The following is a 6154-nucleotide window of genomic DNA, read 5'->3' on the forward strand; positions in this document are numbered from 1 at the left end:
AAGGGCACACCTCCACCACCACCTGCTGCATGTGCACTCATGTCCAGCATCGATCTGCAGACAGTGTTGCTTAATTTAACCGCGGTTCCCGCTGCGCGAGCGTACTTGCAGAGGAAGCGCGATGGAACCCAAGTTCGCGCTAACGTTTCTTAACTATACTACATATGTCACAAGTAGTAGCTAAGCCTAGCTAGGCCTAGCTAAGTCCGCAAGCACGGGAGGCACTCACTTGATCGAATGACGTTTTAGCGAACGCCCACGTTTCACCGAATGACACTTTAGCGAACAGTCTGACGCCGCGAAGCAGCGTTTTCGGGTGGGCCAAATAGGTTCACATTTTTGTAATGAGCCGCCGCAGACTGTCGCCGCGAAGCGGCGTAAGCGCAGCGCGGCGGATGGGTTAACGCGTGCCCCCGTTTTGCGCTAAAATGTCAATTCGCTCAAATGTCGCTGTTCGCTAAAACGTCATTCGCTCATGTGATATGGACATATGGACCCAACCAACTTCAAAAATTCCCTAAGGGATGTACAAACGCCACGTTGTGTGTCAAACGGGAGACGATAGGTATTCACTTGATCGGAGGGAGGCACCAAGGCACTGACTTGATCGAACGACGTTTTAGCGAATATGGGAAATAACATATCTAATGGCACTTTAGCAAATGACGGCGTTCATATTTGGGAATGGCGGTATATGCTTTTGGTGGGGCCAAATAGCTTCTTTCCGAAATCCTAGCTGCCACCCAGAGAACCACAAATATCCCATGGATCTTCCAGGGATGTCAGAATCGGAGCTTCAGAAACTCCTATGGATATTCGCACAGCAACAAATGATGTCCAATGGATCTCCAGAATTGGTCATAAAGGTGCCCCATATGATGTCTATATAACGTCCAAACGTATATTGTAGGATATTTTTAGGACATTCACTGGACATTCCAAAAACACCCATATAAAAAAATATTAAAAGGAAAGGATATGCAACAGACAGAGGACATCCAACGAACGTCCCCAGGATGTCCCAATATCCTGTGGATGTCCAATGGACATCTTTAGAACCATCTGTGATGTTTAGGGTTCACCTCACATAGACATCCCAGTGATGTTCATATATTGTGTTAGGACCATTTATGGATATTCTAGAGACATTAGCATATTTTTATTCTGTACAGAATTTTCTGACAAAGACCGTAGAACATACATCATTGCAGTTTCACAGATGAGTTATACTGCCAGGTGGACGTTCGATGCAGCAATAACCATAAAGGAAATCTGGGTAATCAACTTTTTAATTAGTGGTTTTACGGGTCATGTTGCAATTGCAGTTTTAAAGGTCGTCATTAACAGAAGCTAAACCAATTTACAGAATTCGCAAAAAGGCAATAAACTTTGAGATATTAATCAATAATTTTCGCGTTTTTTGCCACTTGAATCCAGAAATCGATGTGAACGGCACGTGCGAGCTATATATGCGCAAAAGAGTGACGCAGTCATGACGTGGCACCTCTCAGCAGCGTGCCGTCGGCTCTCCCGTCAACAAGCTGCCAAGATAACGACAAGGTTCCAAGTCATGCCTGCGTCACTCGTTTACGCAGAGCCCGTGGCACGCCTTCGAGTCGTTCTGAATTTGGACGACAAAAACGCAAAAATTATTGAATATCTCGAAGCCTTTTCACGAATTCTGTAAATGGGTTTAACCTCTGTTGATGACGACCGTTGAGACTGCAATTGCAACATGAACCGTAAAGCCATTATTAGAAAGTTCATTAGCAACTTTTAGTCAGTTTAGCATTCTGGGTATTGCCTCATCTAATGTCTGCCTGGCATATAACTCATCTGCACAAGCTGCAAGTGTAGATTTTAAAAGTTTTTTTTTTTATTCTGTAAAAAATAATGAACACCCTGTATATGACAATACCGTTAATTGAGGGAGTTATGTTTTGCAGAAATCCCAAGTAATCGATTTTCATGGGCTCATTACCAGGGAATTCAGTTAAGATCATGGTGGAAACCACTTAAATTACCTTGATGTTAGAAGAGGTACATTTCACACCTTACAACCCAGGTAAATACTAGTTTAGGAGAATTATATAGCACCACGTCCATGATGAAATTCTTGGGCAAAATAAACCCGAAAAAGAATTATGAAATATCCTGCCAAACATTTCACACATCCTTAATAAGCTTTAATAATGTCCAATTTATAGGAAAGCACAGACGCAAAAATATCAAATTCTACCCACATGTTTTATTTCAGAGTGAGTAATTTTTCTTTTGCCCATCACACTGGGTGTACCTTCCTGCAAAAACAAGAGGCTGTATAAGTTGAGTGCCAAGGTGAGAATGATTTTGTTCACTTCTGTGCTGTGCTGTCACATGCCTCGTTTTGACGCTATGATTAGGTCACTGAATTTGCAGCTTCTACCATTCACGTAAGTTATGCTGAAATGGAGCATAGGTCTGTTTATTGATAGTTATAAAGAAGCCTTTGCAAGGTATCCAGCTCAAATTCATGAAAAACATCATTACTGATTTGTAGTACATCCCTCTGCGAGTTCATTTGATTGAGGATGATGTGCACAAATGATATTACCTTGTCCCTTGTGAAGGAATTAGCAGGACTTGCTGCTGATATATGCGGCACTCACAAATCTGAAATATGTGAATAGAGAGTCGCTGAACGTGCGCCACAATCAAATGTTCCTAAGAAGCGTCTGTATCATGCTGGTGTTTGTCGCTGCAAAAGCTGCCTGCTTTAAAAAAAAAGCTTCAGGCAGATTAGTAGAGGTAATGGAAACTGGTTTGACATTTTCATTGGACCACAAAATTTGTGTTTTAAGTGCTGCAATTTTTGTTTTTAATGGTGGCAGTGGCCTACATGCAAGCTACAAAAACGAGTACAAAAAGGGGATGAGGAAGGACACCTGTAGGACTCGATTGGCCATCCCCTGTTTCCTTTTCGTAGTTCTACAAGCTATTGACTGATCCAAGAAACAGTTTAGTTCAGTAACTCCTTCGCATGCTGTACCGAAGTACAGCAGAGTTGCTTTGCTCGATCAAAGCGCATGCCTTTGGCAAGAAAATTTATCAGCCAACTGTCTGTTTGGTGGATCACACTTTGTCTTAACACTGCAACTGATGCAACATAGGCAAAGACAGGCAAGCAAATGCAATTTTTCTCTTTTCTGTATTGTGTGGTGGGAGCAAGGATATTTTCCAGGAGCATACAGGACGTCCCTACAATGTATTGGGTGCCAGCAAAGCATGCGTTAGATACCATACAGGACGTCCCCACAATGTGTTTGGTGACAGCAAACCATGCACTGGGTACAATCAGCAGATGTGGTTTGTTATAACAGACTCGTGGCTATCCCAACAAAAGAAGTCTACTTACACTTCAGTCATCATTTGCTTCTACATTGTGTCCGGTGCATGCACAAGCCAGAATTTGATTCCAGCTTCGACGCAGAATTTACCAGCTGGATGTGCAGCGCTCACGACATCTGAAACACGCAAATAGTCACTCGATCAATGCGTGAAGGAAGAGAATGTCTAAAAAAGCTACTAAATTACGCCGTGAATGTTTGTCAAGTTTCGAGTTAGCATGAGCATCTATGCTGCCAACTTACCTACGAAGCAGCTCGCCATCGTGAATTTGCTGAAGTTTGTTTTCCCTTTCCTGCCAAGCCACGAAAACTTTGCAGCCAACTCATCTGCCATCAGGTACACCAAGATTCTTCTGGTGGCTTTAAGGACATGATCCCCGCCAATTTGAGACAGCTCATTGACCTGGAAATAGACTTTGATCCAAATGTTTCCGTGCTTAGGGGACACATGTTTCCTGTTTCGCTTGAAGTTGCTTTAGGCAAATGCTTCATACTTACAAAAGCTTGCTTTGTGTCACCAACTAGACTGCTATCAAAAGCTCCGAGTTCCTTCATGGTATGAAATGGCCCAGACACAAGTCGAGCAGCGATAGAGGCGTCCCTTCTTGACTGCTGTGTTAAAATGGCAAGTTGTTCTCCCTGCTGTTGCTGGAGCAGCTGGATCAGCTCCAGCCTCCGTAGAACTTGACGCTGGAAGTCTAGAAAAACAATCTTACTAGAATCATCTGTACGAACTGATTGTATTTCATGTGCACAGACTGATTATATTTACTTAAATGCTGATGGGCAACTGGATATTGAGAATAGACTGATTGCACCAAACGTTCGGCGCATGCGTGACGCCGCCATAACTTTAGTTCTCAGAAGGCAGCCGGCAGTGCACGACACAGCTTGTTCTCTCTCGTGTTCTGCGCGTGCAAAGCTTCAGCGAGGTTGTCGTTCGTGCAGAAAGACTAAAGTTCCCACGACACATCGCGGCAGCGGCGGCGTAGCGAAACTGGCTGATGAGATCGGTCTATATGCAAACAAGTTGGACACAGCCTGCAGTAGGTAACACTTAAGATAGTAGATAGAAAACTCCTTATTTATTTATCAACATACCGCTTGCTGGCAGAAGTACCCTGCAGCTCCTTAGGCTGCTAGAGCCGTTCGAAGAGGATCCTATAATAGTAAGCAATAAAGAATTTATGTATACAAAGTGATGGAACTGTATAACCTGATAAAATCGATATGTTGCTCAATGAAAGCATACCAGCATTCTTGCGTTACAGTCCAGAGGGACCTGAAATAATACAGCAAAATAACAATTTGAAAGGAATAGTGAAGCTGATATTTCTTTAACAAAGACCACCTCTATTACCAATACATGCAACTAATGTACGGACAAATAGACATTGATTGTTCACAGGCTGACACTAACTTTAAAAATCACATTCTACGAATTCCGGACCAAAAGAACATCACTTGGGTTCGGCAGTTTTGATATTGCAGCTTTCAAGTGTGCCAACATTTAATGAAAGCTTATAACTTCTATATCTCCGTTTAAACAAGCTGATGAAAATGTAGCATACCAGCCGATTCATAATGAGGAATGTGCTTAGAAGCGGCAGTCACTCCTTCAGTGCCCGAGGTGCGGCGGTGCGGTTGTGGTGAACAGATTTCTGGAGGCTGTTCGTAGCTCACGGATGGTGGTTACCCCACTTCGTCCAGCGCTGTTCCTAGAAGCAAGAAGGGTTTTTGAAAGCCATCATTACAAACAAGTTTTGCACACTTAAAAATCTCTTGAAGGCAGCTCACTTGTTCTCATTACACCTATTCCAAAGTTTGGAGGAGGTGTAGGTGACTCCAGGTCATCGTCATCAGAACTAAAGTCATCAAAACGGGCAGGCCGGTGCCGCCTCCTTTTTTTTATCTCGTGGCCAGACTCCAAGTCGGAGGTATATTGAGACTGATCGAGCTTTTGTCGACCTTGTGCATAGGTTTCTGAAATTGTGTAAAATATGCAATTATTAGTACTGATGATGAAAATAATCCCTGGAGAAGGGGAACAAGAGGGACAAGGGACAAACATAAATCTCCATACACAGCTAGGTGACTGGTGAGCGACCGAAAAAATCCGCCTGGTCCGGGTATCGAACCCGGGACCTCTCCATTACAAGTGGAGCGCTCTACCAACTGAGCTAACCAGGGGTTAGACGTCAGTAGAGCAAACGGGTTTTATCAGCTGCCACCAGTCTAACACCAACAAGGGTGAAGCTTGCAATTTAATGTTATAATTATAAGGCAATTAAATGCAAAGGGGCAAGCGAGCTGGACAATAATGATGAAAATAATCCCTGGAGAAGGGGAACAAGAGGGACAAGGGACAAACATAAATCTCCATACACAGCTAGGTGACTGGTGAGCGACCGAAAAAATCCGCCTGGTCCGGGTATCGAACCCGGGACCTCTCCATTACAAGTGGAGCGCTACCCGATACCCGGACCAGGCGGATTTTTTCGGTCGCTCACCAGTCACCTAGCTGTGTATGGAGATTTATGTTTGTCCCTTGTCCCTCTTGTTCCCCTTCTCCAGGGATTATTTTCATCATTATTGTCCAGCTCGCTTGCCCCTTTGCATTTAATTGCCTTATAATTATAACATTAAATTGCAAGCTTCACCCTTGTTGGTGTTAGACTGGTGGCAGCTGATAAAACCCGTTTGCTCTACTGACGTCTAACCCCTGGTTAGCTCAGTTGGTAGAGCGCTCCACTTGTAATGGAGAGGTC

The sequence above is a fragment of the Ixodes scapularis genome, unplaced genomic scaffold (genome assembly GCF_016920785.2).
Source record: "Ixodes scapularis isolate PalLabHiFi unplaced genomic scaffold, ASM1692078v2 PGA_scaffold2__306_contigs__length_199485367, whole genome shotgun sequence".
Taxonomy (NCBI): Eukaryota; Metazoa; Arthropoda; class Arachnida; order Ixodida; family Ixodidae; genus Ixodes; species Ixodes scapularis.